General features: G+C 47.7%; 1 pseudogene; it reads right to left on the bottom strand.

Moving 5' to 3' along the window:
• The window catches only part of LOC142788947 (transient receptor potential cation channel subfamily M member-like 2), a 1,303,464-nt pseudogene that overhangs the window by 971,129 nt on the left and 316,758 nt on the right, over window positions 1-15,577 (bottom strand).

Here is a 15,577-nt window from a genome sequence, read left to right as displayed (position 1 = left end):
GTTGAAAAATGCGCGCAAGCTTAAGGGGACGAAAATATCCATTCAGAATGATTACTCTCGAGAGACACTGCAAAAAAGAAAGCTATTATGGGCAAGTGCTAAGGATGACAGACAACAGGGAAAGAATGTTACTCTTATTAATGATAAACTGCGTGTAAATAGGGAGCTCTTCATTTGGGACGAAAATCTTCAGACTAGAGTAAAGATGCTGTCCTTTCATCGAAATTCTAAAAATGATTGACCAGTGCGGACTACTGCAAATCGAGTAAAATCTATTAACATAAATGCACGTAGCATCGTCAACAAATCTGTAGAACTAGAAGCTATTTTGGTATGTTATAATCCCCATAATGTTGTTATCACGGAGACCTGGCTTTGGGATGACATAGACGATACTGATGTTTTTCCGCCTTCATATCAAGTATTTCGCCGAGATCGCCCTACTAGAGGCGGGGGTGTGGCTGTTTTGATAAAATGTGGAATTCCAGCGTCACTAGTACGTCAGATGGATAACCACGAAAGCGTTACCTTAAAAGTGTTCTGCTCAGGGCGTACTTTCTTGTTGTCTGCAGTTTATCGACCTCCAGATGCAACGTCCCAATTTCTGCATGATCTATGCGACCACCTACGGTCTTTTTCAAGTAATGAAGTAATTATTGAGGGTGACTTTTACTTACCTTCTGTTGACTGGCACTATCCATTTTCAAATACTGGTGGATGTACGGATGTTGGACCTTTGCTTGATATTATGCTAAACTTGGATGTGCAACAAGTGGTTACAGAGCCTACGCGAGTTTGTGATGCATCCTCTTCAATCCTGGATCTTGTTTTTGTTTCGAGGTCTATTGAAGAATTTTCAGTGTCTGTTAATCCCGGTATTTCCGATCATTCTATGTTGTTGTTATCGTATAACATTGATAAACCCTGTAATGCGCCACCCAAAATTGATTTTGGTAAAGACTTTTCTTGTGCCATGGATGAGAGCGTTTTGGATCATCTTGAGATAGTGTTTAACAATTTTCAAGGTTCGGATGTTGAGAAACTGTGGGTTCAATTTAAACAAATCTGCACTTATTGTCTCGATAATTTTATACCTAACAAAGCCAAGAAAACAAAAAAGTCGAATCCCTGGAATACGAGAGACGTCTTGCACATAAAAAAAAGCTTAAGCGCCTTAAAAAAAAGAGCATCTACAAACGTAGTTGATACTGCTCGAATTGCGCTTGGTGAAACATTGAGACGTTCTAAATGGCATTATTTTCATTATATCTTACCAAATTTTCTAAAGAAAACCCTTAAGAAGTTCTGGGATTTCTTAAATAAAAAAAGGTCTGTTAACGAGATTCAAATCGATGGTGTTTTAATTGATGACAAGGATGCCGTTGCACATTTCAATATGTATTTTCACAGTGTTTTTTCCGTTTCTTCAGAAAAAGTTATTCTTGACCCTGTATGTTGCTCAGACTACGAAGATATTGTATCGCTACCAAGTATTGTGGCTATGCTACTCAACCTGAAGACAAAAACATCATCTGGTCCTGATGGCCTTCCAAATGCATTCCTTCGTCGCTATTCAGAAGCGCTCGCCCCGTTCCTCGCATACATTTTCTGTGCATCTTTGTCATCTTCAGATCTACCGATTGACTGGCGAACGGCGCGTGTGGTGCCCGTACACAAGAAAGGGGACATTGCACTGATTACAAACTATCGTCCGATATCGCTCACTTCTTCCTGCTGTAAGATTCTTGAACATTTGTTGCAAATTACACAATGAAATTTTTAACAGACAACAACACTCTTTCTTCATCTCATCATGGATCCAAAAAGGGTTTTTCTACGGTCACACAACTAACCACAGTAATTCACAGTTTTGCAAGTGTCCTTGACAAACCTGGTCAAACTGACGTATTTTTTTTTTCATTTTCAGAAAGCATTCGACCTTGTTTCACATGAAAAGTTACTTTGCAAACTAACTAAAATACAGTGGCCTCCCCTCTTTCATCATTAATTGGATTTCCGCCTACTTAAGCAATCGCACCCAATCCGTTCCTATTGATGGTCACCACTCGCGTAGTTTGCCAGTTACTTCGGGGGTACCACAAGGTAGTCTACTGAAACCGCTCCTGTTCTTGATTTTTATTAATGATATCGTTAATGTTATAACAGAACAAGTTCGGATTCACTTATTTGCAGATGACTTCATATTGTATCTTGAGGTTGTTTGTCGAGAAGATCAGAAACTTTTGAATACTAACCTCCTTAACGTTCATTCATGGTCTAAACAATGGGACATGAAGCTTAACGAAACAGAAACAGTATACATGCATATAACAAAGAAAATACATAAACGACAGTTTTCTTACAGTCTTCCGTCTAATCCCCTAGTTCAGGTAAATGAATACAAATATTTGGGGGTGACCATTACTAACAACCTCAGTTGGAATTCTCATATCGTTAACATTTGTGCTTCTTGTTTTTGCAAGCTTTGTATTCTGCGACACAAACTTAAACAGGCGCCCCCCGAAACCTAGCTTCATGCATATACATCGCTAATTAGGCCTAAGTTCGAATACGTTTGCACCATCTGGGATCCTCACACCAACCACAATACTAACGCACTTGAAGTGGTTCAGCGCAAAGCTGTTAGATTCATTTTTTCTAAATTCCTTTCCACCGATTCGCCAACAGCGCTCATGCAAACTCATGGAATACAAACATTGAAATTAAGACGTAAAATACTCAGGCTCAAATTTCTTTTTCTTCTGAAGAATAACAAATTCTCTTTTCATCTTGGACCATATCTGCGGCTGTTATCAACTAGACTAACCAGGCATCATCATCCTCAATCTTTAACTCCATATCATACAAGAACTAACACCTTCAAATTTTCTTTTTTTCCTCGCACTATGAACGAATGGAACTCATTGCCATTATAATTGACTGATTCAGTTGAGTCAATTGACCTGATCGATTTCTCATAACCTAACATTGAAATTGAAATGTAAGCGTTTATTTTGTTTGTTTTTCGCCTTTTGAAATGCTGTGTTTTTGTTTTGCAATTTACCCCTCCTGCCTGGGCCCATGTGGGCCTGCACTATGTTGTAAATAAATAAATAAATTTGTGATTATGTAAAACTTGTTTTATACACTTAACTACAATCACACTCTTTTGATGATGATATCGTCAACCACACTTAAATTTTTCACGGTTACCTTGGCGCTCCTTCATTAGCTCAGCTATGCTTATTTAGCCTAATTATGCCACGTGAAACTTCAGTATGTTTTGTGTGTGATTTGATATCATACAGCCATAAATAGTATGCGTTTTAACTAACACTAATTAGACAAACTCACTTGATGGGTATATTGTCAGTAATGAGTAGTATTTTCCAGGATTTGTCACCTTTAGGCTCGTGAGGAAGTCGACTTGAATTATTTGGCCGCGATAAGGTTTGCCGTACTCAGGCTAACTTTGCTGATCTAAGTAAGGTGATAGTATGATCAGCTATGCCTAATTGTATTTCGTGGTGCATGTGCTTTTCTCGACCCAACTGGGCGCATCGAAGCATTACCACGCTTAACATAAAAATACAACAACGACTGAGCTTAAGCTTACTTAACCCGAATTTATCAGGTGGTGCCGCGCTCAACTAGGCTGAATTAGATTCGGCTACAGTTACATTCATTTATAGCGTCATTTAGGTTCACCTTGACCCATCGCGACAAAGGCAAGCTGAGTTGACAAAATTTATTTTGTGTCCTTGCCTTCATCGGGTTTTGCGAGGCTGGCTGCGCTTAGCTATGAATCAATCGGTGTAAATAACAATGCGATCCCCGCACTGGAACCGGCACCGTTGCAACCACTACATAAAAAAAACGGCACTAATTCGAGAGAGCAAAAGCAGCGACACCTAGGTATCGTTTTGGCTACTAGCTCGTCGGGAAGAGCGACATGAGAGGCCAGCTGATACGACGGGACACGCATGCGCACCGCAGCAGGTGTCTCGTCAATAAATAGCGCCTTGATGCCTCGGGTTACGCGATCCCGTGGTCTGCACACTTATGTTCACGCTGTACGTACACCATCGAAATATACCTGCAGTTCTAGACGTGCTGCGTCACTCGGCTGCGCTGATGAGGTGCGCTTACTCGAGGTGATTCGGAGGCCGCGTCATCGGCTCTCTGTCTATGGGCCTTCGCGGTAGGCTTTGAGACTGAAGCTCATCTGGTACAAGTCGTCTTCGCTTGCAGACTGCGAGCAACGAATGGCCGAAGTATACTGGGGAGGCGCTGAACGACTCTTTCAAGCTTACCGAAGAGTGCCGCGTAGGGCGGTATAGCAAAAGTCCCTCCAAGTGAAGTACTTGCTGCACACGGTCGATGAAGGCGTGTGGCGCTTTCCCTCTCCTAGTTTGACTCTCCGCTTTTTCCTCAGCTTCGGGTGCTTAGGAAAGTTGTGAAAGCTAATGCCTTTTTGGTGTTCGCGTGATCATATAGAGGCACAGAGCAGTACTTCACCGTTGCGGAGCAGTCACCGCGGAGGCAAGCGGCCTGAGTTATACGAAACAAAACTCAATGCTTTTGAAACGAGCGTTAAAAGCGGACCCCCACGATTGTTAGAACGTGTTCAGTAGATACCAAACGCTATATAACCAATTGAACTTCTTCTTTGTCGACTTTTACAACGATGGTGGTTTCTACACGGCGCCACGCCTTGAAAGTGCGAATCCTAGAAGTGACCTCGAACAAGCGCGGTTCGCAGCTCCGCCATCGATCGTACGCCAGGCCATATAAGACACTGACTATAGTGGCTAATTTTGCTAGCCACTATACGCTGACATTATAAACGTCAGTAAAAATAGCAGGTGCAGTGCTTCACCGCTTCTTCTCTTGCCGTTCACTCTCTCTCCTCCCTGCGCCCCACTCTTTCGTCTGATGGAGTGAAGCGCGCGCCTCACTCTCGACCGTTCGCTGGCTGGGCAGCTTTAAAGCCTAGTTCACACTGCTGCTGCTGAAAAACATTTATTTACAGATGTCATTTACAGGGAGGGTGGGAACGGTCCTTAAGGGGCCGCCCCGTACAAACACTAGGTGAGCTCCCTCTTACGGGAGTCCATTGACGTTGGCCGCGGCCCGGGCACGCTCGACCAGGGCCCGTTGGGCTGTCAGGTCAGAGCAGCCGAGCAGGGCTGCCTCCCAGTCCTCCCGCGAAGGGTTGGGTAATGGGGTAAGGTATGAGGTTTTTTGGCATGCCCACACCATGTGGAAAATGTCAGAGGAATTTTCCTCACAATGCGGGCACTTCCCCGTGCAAGCGGGGTCAAAGTGTTTTATGATTGCCGGGCACAATAGTGTTTTAGTATAAAGGCGAAGGAGGATTCGCTCCTCCGCCTTCGTGAGGCCTTTACAAGGTTTCAGATAGACGTTATGGCCGGATTGATAAAATTGTGTGACCTCCTTAAAGGTGTAGGCGGGATTGGGTTCGAGTTCCGGATCGGTAGGGGACGAGGATGGTGCCCGGAGAGTGAGCGCGCGGGTGGCGGCATCGGCCGTCTCATTACCATCGAGGCCCGTGTGAGCCGGAGCCCATATGAGCGTTCGGTGCGCGGGGGCACCTAGGTAGCTGCTGTTCTGCAAAATTTTATAAGCACGGTACGGAATGTATCCCTGTTCAATATTGCGACAGGCACCCCTTGAGTCGGTGATGATGACCCTCGAGTCCTGATCTGCGGCGGCTAGTGCGATGGTGATCTCCTTCGCGTGCATAATGTTATGTGTACGGAATGTGAGTCCGTTTACAACGGTGTTTTGGTGGACGACCGCAGCCGTGAACCAACCACCGTGGTGCGTGCGGGCCGGAGGCGTCCACGTAGAATACTCCGAATTTGTGGCCGTAGTGTCGAGCCAAGGCTTCCGCCCGCGCGAGGCGTCGGCCACTGTAGTCGTCTCGGGTCATGTTAGCCGGAAGAGGGAGCACATGCAAGGAGTATCGCCGAACTTCTGGAATCCGTACGCGCTCTTCCGTGTGTATTGAATGATTGATGTGTAGCCGGGCAAGGAGGCGGCGACCCGACGGTGTTTTAGAGAGTCTAGTATATTGGTTTGTCAAGTGCACCTCTCTCAGCTCCTTGAAGCTGTTCACCATTCCCAAGCCCAAAAGGCGCTGGTTAGAGGTGCTGACAGGAAGGTCGAGGGCGCGCTTGTATATTTTGCGGAGAATGACTTCGGATTTGCGTAGGTGGAGGTATGGAGCAGAGTACAGGACTCGGCTGGTTACGAATGCATGCGCCAGCCGCAAGGCATCTTTGCATCGTAAGCCGCCGCGCTTGTTGGAAACCCGGCGAACCATCCGGCCCACCTGGTCGCCCACCTTACGCAATTTGGCCAATGTTGTGTCTGCTCTGCGATTTTTGTGTATAAAAAGCCCCAGTACTCTAATCTCATCGCGTTCGGGTATTGGTCCGCTGTGAAGGGAGAGGTCGATTTTTGTGGTGCACTTTGGTGAGGGGCGTATGTGCATGTATTCCTATTTGGACGGGGAGCACTGAAGGCCGCAGCGACGGGCATAGTCATCCACGATGTCCGCCACTTGCTGCAGGCTTGCCTCCATGTCTCCTGCCGAGCCGTGTGACGCCCATATTGTGATGTCGTCGGCGTACAGCGCATGCTGTATGCCTTCGACTTTCGCCAGCTGAGCGGGGAGTCTCATCATTGCCACATTGAATAGGAGGGGCAAGAGGACCGCTCCCTGCGGAGTCCCTCTCGTGCCTAATCGGTAAGGGCCGTGTTCAATGTCCTGAATCCGAATGTATGATTGTCGGTCAGTGAGGAATTGTTTAATATAGTTGAAAGTGTTTTGGTCGCAATCCACCAGTGAAATATGTGTTAGAATAATTTCGTGGGTCACGTTATCAAAGGCCCCCTTCAGATCCAAAGCGAGCACAACTTTGTCATTCAGGGGATACTCGACTGGATCGAGGATCTCATGGTCGAGCTGAACCAAGACATCTTGCACGAACCGGTGTGGGCGGAACCCAAACATGGTGTCTGCAAATGCATTTTTGGTCTCCAGGAACGCGGACAACCTGTCGCGCACCATCGTCTCCATTAATTTTCCCACACAAGAAGTAAGGGAGATGGGGCGGAGGTTGTCCGTGTTAACGGCTTTGCCCGCTTTGGGTATGGAGGTGACCAGGGCGGTCTTCCACTCAATTGGTAGGCTTGTTTTCCCGATCTAAATGGAATTGATGTAAGCAAGGAGCATGGTGTACGCCGAGTCAGGAAGATTGGCAAGTAATTTCACGGTAATTTTATCCCTTCTTGGCGGCGTTTCTCGCCTCATTTTTGCTAGGGCTGCCTTCAGGTCGTGTAACTGGAACAGTTGATCCAGCTCCGCGTTCTCGGTACCTGCATACGAGTACGCCGGCCCTCGGGAGTCCTGCTGTGTGCATAGATGATGGTCTCGGAGTTTACATGCCAATTTGGCTGTGTCTCCGTCGAAGCTGTGAAATGCTCGTTGCAGGTGTTTTTGTGTCTCTGTTCGAGTTTGGGTCGGATCAATCAAGGCGCGGAAGAGGGGCCAGGTACTCCGGCTGGACATTTGTCGAGCGGCCGTGTTGCAACGGTCCATCCAGTTAGAGTCAGCGAGCTGGGCCGCGTACACTGCTGCTCGCTGGGTGAGCTCAGCGATGCGAATTTCGAGCTTTCGGTTGTGTTTTTGCCGGCGCCATCAGCGGACGAGGCTGCGCCGGGCCTGCCAGAGGTGAAGGAGATGGTTATCTACCGCCGGAGTCGCCTCGGAGAGTTTAATTTGTGTTTTTGTGGAGCGTAATGAGGAAACCAGTTGCTGAGACCAAGCATGGTATCCTTGCTCCTCAATGGGTGTCGAATTGGCGTATATTTGCCGAAACTTCGTGTAATCGGGTAATTTTGCCTCTCCGTAGGGTCTTGCCAAAGGGTAGGTGCGAATGGTGGTGTTGAGTATGCAGTGGTCGCTGCCGAGGGTCTTTTCAGTGTTGACCCAACTTGCATACTGGATGTTTTTTGTGAGGGTAAGGTCCGGACATGTGTCCCGAGTCACAGAGTTACCCACGCGAGTTGGGTAGGCAGGGTCGGTGTGAACAGTTAGGCCCAGCGTGGACATAAGTTCTGCCAATTTACGTCCACGTTTCTCTTCACGTGCATACCCCCAGAGTGTGCTGGGGGCATTAAAATCACCCACGATCACCAGAGGGTCCCTGCCTGCAGCCTTTAGGGCGCGGCTAAAAAGGTCTGCGAATGTAATGTTGCTTGGTTTTGGTGAGCAATAAATGTTTAGCACGTGCAGTGGCGGGTCCTGTTTACGCAGCGGAAGGAGTGTCACCATCACGTACGAGAAAGCTGGCTTAAGGTCGAGATCAACTAGGTTGGTTGGCCGTATAATTTTTGTGCACGCAGATACAAGATAAAGGGTTCTGCTGAAACGTAGTATAGTTTGTGAGTGTGGCAGCACTCCCTGGCTCCTGGAGGGCTACCACAGCAGGAAGGTTTTGAAATGCTGCGAGGGAAATCCGGAGGTTGCCCCGCTTGTTGTAAGCCTTAAAGCCCCGACAGTTCCACTGGGTGATTCGGATGGGAGTGGCCGTATTTGATCGTGGGGACTTCCGAATTTTAAGGGTGCCCGCCATGGTCAGTGGAGTTAACGAGCGATTGCGGTGGCGGTGCTCCCGAGCCAGCACTCGCGGGGAGGGGGGTGTCCTCAATTCCGGAGGCGGAGCAGCTCTCATCATTCTCAAATTCGATCTGTTGTCGAAGCGTTTTAAGGTACCAGCCAGACACGTACTTGATTGGGCCGGCTCGTTTGGTGAAACGCGCAACTTGTTGGGCTGTCAGGGTAGGGATGGTTTCTGTCATTTTAGCAATGGTGTCATTTACAGCCGCTGAGATTTGGGTTTCGAGGACAGTTATACCGCTGTCCATACGGACCTCAAGGGTGTTCACACGAGCCTCGAGTGCGGCAACCGCGTCTGCCGCCGCCGCCCCGGTCTCACTCTCCATTACCTCTACTGCGCGGGGATGAGGAGGGGAGACTAGTTGGGTCTGTTTGGCCTCGGCTGCCGCTAGTCTTTTCTCTAACACTTCGATTTGTGCCTGAAGTTTGGCAATAATATTTTGGTCGGCGTTACGCGAAAAAGAGGGGATGATAGGGGGGGATGAGGAGGCAGCTCTACCCGTACCACCCGCCTGGTTTCCGTTTTTGACGGCGTTGGTCCATGTCCCGGCTTCGCCGCATGGTGTCGCCGTCGGCTGCTTTTCGGTTCCTCCAGTAGGGGAAGCAGGCTTCTCTGTCTTGGCGACTTCCCGGCGTGGTGGCTCACTGGGAGTCTGATCTTTGCGTCGTTTCTTGGACGCCCTTTTGGACTTTCCGCCCTGTTGTGCGGCCACCTTGGAATTATGGTACTTGGCCGTACATGCTCGAGAGTTTGTGGCGTGTGCTCCACTGCAGACAGAACATACGGATACACATTCATGAGGGGCCTGCACCCCCTCCTCCACATGCGGAACCTGCTGTCCACACAGGCCACACGTATCCGGTCGTGGGTTGGGACAAGTGTCCATCCGATGGCCGACGACACCGCACTTGCCGCAGGCCGGGATCGTCCGGTAGTAGGGTTTGACGGGGATCAGCATTGTGTCGTAGTGAACAAAGCGTGGCTTCTCCTTGCCGGCGAAGGTTACACGCGCCTTGTTCGATGTGCCAAATTTACGCACCTCGACGATGGTGCCTGACCTCCAGCGTACGCTCTCGGAGCGTCTTCGTCGTATCTGAGTTGCGGACTACGATGACTCCGTGGCAGACATTGCTACCATCTTGTCGCAGGTACCCGTTGAGCAGAACCTGCCTGTGCTCGATGTTTACCGCGAAGTCCTCGATGATTTTGTCTGCCGTGTCAGGGTCCGGGGTGTAAATCACGATCAAATTTTGCTATCTCGATGGAATAACTGTCAGCGTCTCAGCTCGCTTGGGCCCGAGGTATGCCTTAAACGCAGTCCCGTACCAGTTCTCTGAGAAAGCATCATGCAATGAGATGCACTCTCGTGGCTTTACGACTATTACATAGTCGTCCGGACTCGGTTTCGGAAACGGGCGAGGCTTCCATTTGGTGAGAAACTTGCCCTTACGTCCCACAGCGCACGAAGCGGAAGGCTGCGTCTTGTCAGCTGGCGTGCCGGATGCCGAAACAGCGGTGGACGCCGGCTTCTTGGCGTTGGCTTGCGAGCGGCGTTCCACCGCGTCATTGAGAGCTTGGCTACGAAACCTTGGTGAAGAAGCAGAGTTTGGCGTTTCGGAAATCGTAATCGTCTCCTAAGTCATGGCATGCGGGTCCTATTCACGCTGCATGAGAGTAGCGTTCATGTTGTCTCGGAAAGCCGGTCCCACGCCGCCGGGCGTCGGCGTCGCTGTTTGGCTCAACGGCGTCGCCAACGTGGTCGAGTGATGATCGGCCGTAAAGTTGTCAAAAACCGGTCCACCTGAGTGACACTGGTATCCACGTGTTGCCTGTGAGTTGCCAAAACGATTGATGCTGGTCTTGACGGGGTACTGTGAAGTTGCTCGTGGTTCCAGCCGAAAATCAGCGGAGCCGAAGCGCAGCACGTCCTACATCATCGAGCGCTAGCAGCGCCCCCCCCCCCCCCCTAGTTCACACTGAAACATCCGCTTTCTACAGCGACCGAAATTCCGCTGCCGCCGAAACGCAGCGTCATTCGCATTGGACGCGCCCCGCGCTGCCGACTATGCCATCTACCACGGGGCGAACGCGGGATGAATGCGCTGTCACACAGTTGTTGTCACGGCTCGCAAACGCCACTACGCTATCCGGTGGTGTATACTTCGACGATTCTCGTACGCAGGAAGCAAGAAAAGACAGTACTGCTTACTTTGCTGGCAAGTGGCTGTCTTGTAATGCACGAAGAGCAGAAAAACCACCAACGCCAGCGGCGTTGGTGGGTTCGTTTTGCTCTGCAAGACCGCAACAAGCTCAGTCACGCCAACAGCTAGCTCGGTCACCTCTTCCACGAAATACGGACGCGAAGTAGGCACAGAGTAGGTTAAACGCCCATTGGTTTCAACATTCAGTTACGTGCACTGTGGCATAACAAGTGAGTAGGGCTTGGCCACCATTTTTCAAAATTCCTTGACTAGCGCTCCTACTGGTCCGCAGTGACCGATTCGGCGGCAGACGCCACGAAAATCGCTTCGAGAGCGATCGGCGCGGAGAGGGCCCTTTTGGTGGATCTCGCCGCCGCCGAACCGGATTCGGAGCACTTTCGGCGGCTGGAATGCTCAGTGTGAACGCGGCCTAAAAGCGGTGACAGAAGTCAGCGAAGGTGAATTAATATTACTACACCAGGTTGTTTCGGCGCAAGAAAGTCATTCGCATTTTCTCACAATTCCCTTCGGGGAGGTGGTTTTTTTAGCAAGATCACGCGAGCAACGAGACTTGCAGAGACTTCGGGGTAAGGCACCCTGTGGCTTTTGATTGCAAAGTGCTGGTTCGGCTAAAACTGCGGACTCTCGCACCTAGGAGGTTAAATAACGTAACACCACCGAGAGTATTTAAACCTACCACATGCTCGGACATTTTCATCACGCGTTTGGCCGATACGATAGACAGCTCGTGTGACATAATTTTTCCTTCTTTCTTTTTTTTTCACATAAAACGCAACTCAATAACGAAAAACGTAAACAATATTATAAACAAGGTCTAAATTAATTCGACTTAAGTCTCTAGCGCTAAGCTATGTCATTAACCGCTACAGGTTCTCCGAGGCTACTGTAATCAAGCCCTAAAAACGAACATCTTTACTGTTCGTGATGACAACATTAAACGCCTACGAAGCGACCCGTAATTGGACTCCTTGCAGAAGTCACTTACTGTTCGTGATGACAACATTAAACGCCGACGAAGTGACCCGTAATTGGACTCCTTGCAGAAGTCACATGGTCGATGATAATTGTCCTCCGTTGCGTAATCTGCTTGTTCCGTCTCGTAACTCGGTCATCGTTAGACTTGGCAGGCCAGGCCTAACCGACAACGCGGCACTCCGGGGACTGTCATGTACGTCGCAGCCGTCCTCCTAAGACAAAAAGTGGCAAGTGTCTTGTAAACTGCTGTGGTGAGGTGCTGCAAGTCCGGAGAGCATGTCTCGGTGTCAGCCGACGTCGATGGCTGCTTTTTGGCACCTTCACGCCACCAACTGCAGATTCGGATTACTGGCTCTTTCTCCGTGAGAGCGACGCTGTCGCATTCGAACTGTGTGATGAGGTGCTCCACAAGGCAATGTCACCTCATCTGGGCTTGTCTATCACGGCTCATGGCACACCCAACAAGCCCTTCACCCACGAATTACGAGCGCGCACGTGGCAGGGCTGCATACCATCGTGTAGTTTACTGTGGCTTCACGCGTCATCGCAGGCTTTCGGCACGTGCGGCATGGTTCTTAACTCATGACAAGAGGTATAAATGCGTCCGACTGCTTAAAGAGATTGTCTACCACTCAAAAGAATTTTATCGATTGTGGCAAAAAACTACGAAGATCGTTCATCACACCACTGGCCACGAGCACGGTTTCGTTTCATAAAAAAAGAATTTTAAATTCAGTTAGATGTTAGAAGGTACCAAATAATGACCACTAGCACCAACTAACAGCAATAATGTTAAATCAATTGGCAGGACAAGGAATCCTCGCAGGTAAGCCTATTTTGCTTGAAAGAAACATATATGATTTTATATTGTATTTTACGCACTTATAGCAGCTTTAGGTTGCGCTTGAGAGTTGTCTGCTTTTTTCCTAACGCGTTCAAAAAGCTTCCCCGTGGCGCTGTTGGCGGTGTGTTTGTTTGCCTGCATGCCTGCCTGCAAAACCGCAGGAAAACGTGACTACTGCGACCAACGCCACTCATGAGAAAGATAACAAAATATGTCTGCCAGCTTTAAACAACCACCAAGCTGTTTATTTTATTAATAAACAAAACTTGGTGGAGCCTAGGAAAAGCGTGCAGAGTTGAAGTTTTTTTTTACTTTTTCACGGCAGTTCAATTACCATTGCTTCCACTAAACAGTGTTGTGGAAATTATCCCGCACATGGATGGAGACAGGTCACTCCAACTGATAAATTCCCTTTTTACTCACTATTCAGAAAAAACCTCTACAAGGTCAGACTTTGAATGAAACGTTTTCTTGCAACAAAACGAGAAAAACTGTGAAGGAAGGTAGACAGTACCTTTCAAAAAAGAGATGTCAATGGCATCTACATACACAGACTTGACCAGAACGCTAAGCCGATCGCTCTCTGGGAGTCTCACTGATTGAAACTGATCATGTGCAGATGGGCTTCAACGGTTGACGTTTCGGCATTGTACCTTCAGAATTCTTCTTCCTGTTGCGCAATGTGGAGCTGAAGTGGCGCGAATAGAAGAATTCTCCGAGAAGCATTTCCCGTCTCCTGATATTGAATGCCAGCTTTTCTTTAGCTTTCGTTGGCAGTGGTTGTAGAGCTCAGAGCCTTGTTTGCTTCTTTTCAACTTGGAAGTGATGTAGCAATTTTCTGCGTCTATTCTGACAGAAGCGTTCAGACTTGCAAAACCATAATATATAACTGTTACAGCAACACATCCCTGATGCAAAATTAATTTTTGTGTGTGGAAAGCACGAAGTATGCCTTCATTACTACTACATGCGGCGCAATAGTAACAACGTAATTGACCCTGCCAGAGTGAAAAAAAAGTGTCCTAAAAATCAAAATATTATTTGGCTGCTCGGGGTGAACAACAAATTTTGCAGCATACTTCATTAAGAAACACCAAAAGTGAGAGGGGTTTCACGTGTGGCGTATACATAATGAAACTCGTACCTATATGACTCTTTCTCCGCATATCAACTAATGTAACATGTTAAAAATCTATAGGGATAGCATCTATTGGTACCATCGAACGAAACAATAAAAATGAAACAATACCGCAAGACTCTGCGCGCGCAATATTGAAAGGATCTGGAGTTATTGACAGAAACAATGGAGGCTCCAGTATGCACCAGCGTACTCTGATTAAACCATCAAAACACTTACTAGAATTACGTTGGGGATACTAGAATGACGCTGGTTTTTGCAATACGGATAGTAAAGCAAGGAGAAGGAATGAGACAGGTGAGAAGGTAAACGCCTATCTAAGTCAGGATGAGCAATGTGCCTACAGCCTTTGCTGCGACCCAGTGTAGTGCGACGTATGGCAGGCCCTGCTAAATTCCGGTAAGATGACGGTGATCTTTACGGGGTGAAGCGTTTTAAGTCGTTGGTCGTGCGGCCTCAATGTATGTAGTAGTAGTAGGTAGCTAGCTCTCGTTTAGTACTTGGAATGTCTGCTTGACGGTGGTACTTGTATATGATGACTATGTGATGAAAATATGTCAGATGGTGGTACCTGAGTGTTCACTAGATGGACGGACGGACAGACATACAGGCATATGGACGTATGGTCGAATGGACGGCCGGACAGACGGACGGATAGATCGAGGGATGCACAGACATCCGGACAGACAGACAGACACACAGACAAACACGCAGACAGACGCGGCTAGCGGACAGACGATTCGCGGTTTACCAATAAAACCGTCCGAAGCTTCCCCTCCCCCCTTGTCATCATTCACTCCGTGAATATGCTGTGATTTTTTTTCAACTTTGTGGAAAACAGCCTCAAAAGCCAATGTTATGCAGTTAAGCGTACGTTCTCTTAAGCTGGTCTCATTTTTTTTTTTGCTCCAGTTAGTTTTTTCTGAAGCGAATGATACATGCACAACCGTCAGTGTGTATGCTTGTGGCACGGTTGAAGTATTCACCGAGATGCAAATCCATGAAAATGATTGAGAAGGTGATGCGAGTGGAGCCATGACTTTACCGCGTTTTATTTTCACGGGTGAAGCTCCCAAGTATTAGAGTATTTCTGCCATAAGGATCACAAAAATGCAATCACGCCTTTAGGAATAATTCTATCAATTATATTGAGGTAAATATTGTTCTAGCTAAAAATTATATTGTTAATATGGGAACTACCTAAAAAGTGTTGGCACACACATGCTACATACAAACTAAAATCAACATTTACACCCACTTTGATTTTTTTCTTCTGCTTCCTAAACCTTTAGTTTAGTCTGCGGCCTGTGTATGTTTCATAACACTGGTGGAAGAATTCTTATGTGCTATTTAAGGCACGTCGTGATAACACGTCCTTGTATATAAAATTCTTAGCAACTGCCAGTATTGAAAGGTCCACAGTAACCAGAGTTTTATTTGGCACCGTATAATATTCGCTTTCTGCTCTTCTAGGGCACAATATCCGTTGGTTCATCTACTTACATAAAAACCATCGTGAAAACACAAATAAACAAAACACACAAGAACAAGAAGACAGGTGCACAATGCCAACTCTTTTCATTTTTGTAGAGTTGTGAATGTGCGCCTATCTTCGTCTCTTCTTGTGTGTCTTCTTTAGTTGCTCTCTCACGATGGTTTCTATAGATCTCAAAGCACCAACTTACCT

The sequence above is a fragment of the Rhipicephalus microplus genome, chromosome 2 (assembly GCF_043290135.1).
Source record: "Rhipicephalus microplus isolate Deutch F79 chromosome 2, USDA_Rmic, whole genome shotgun sequence".
In the NCBI taxonomy this organism is placed as follows: Eukaryota; Metazoa; Arthropoda; class Arachnida; order Ixodida; family Ixodidae; genus Rhipicephalus; species Rhipicephalus microplus.
Note: the sequence above shows the minus strand (reverse complement) of the source record. Positions and strands in the feature narration are given on the sequence as shown.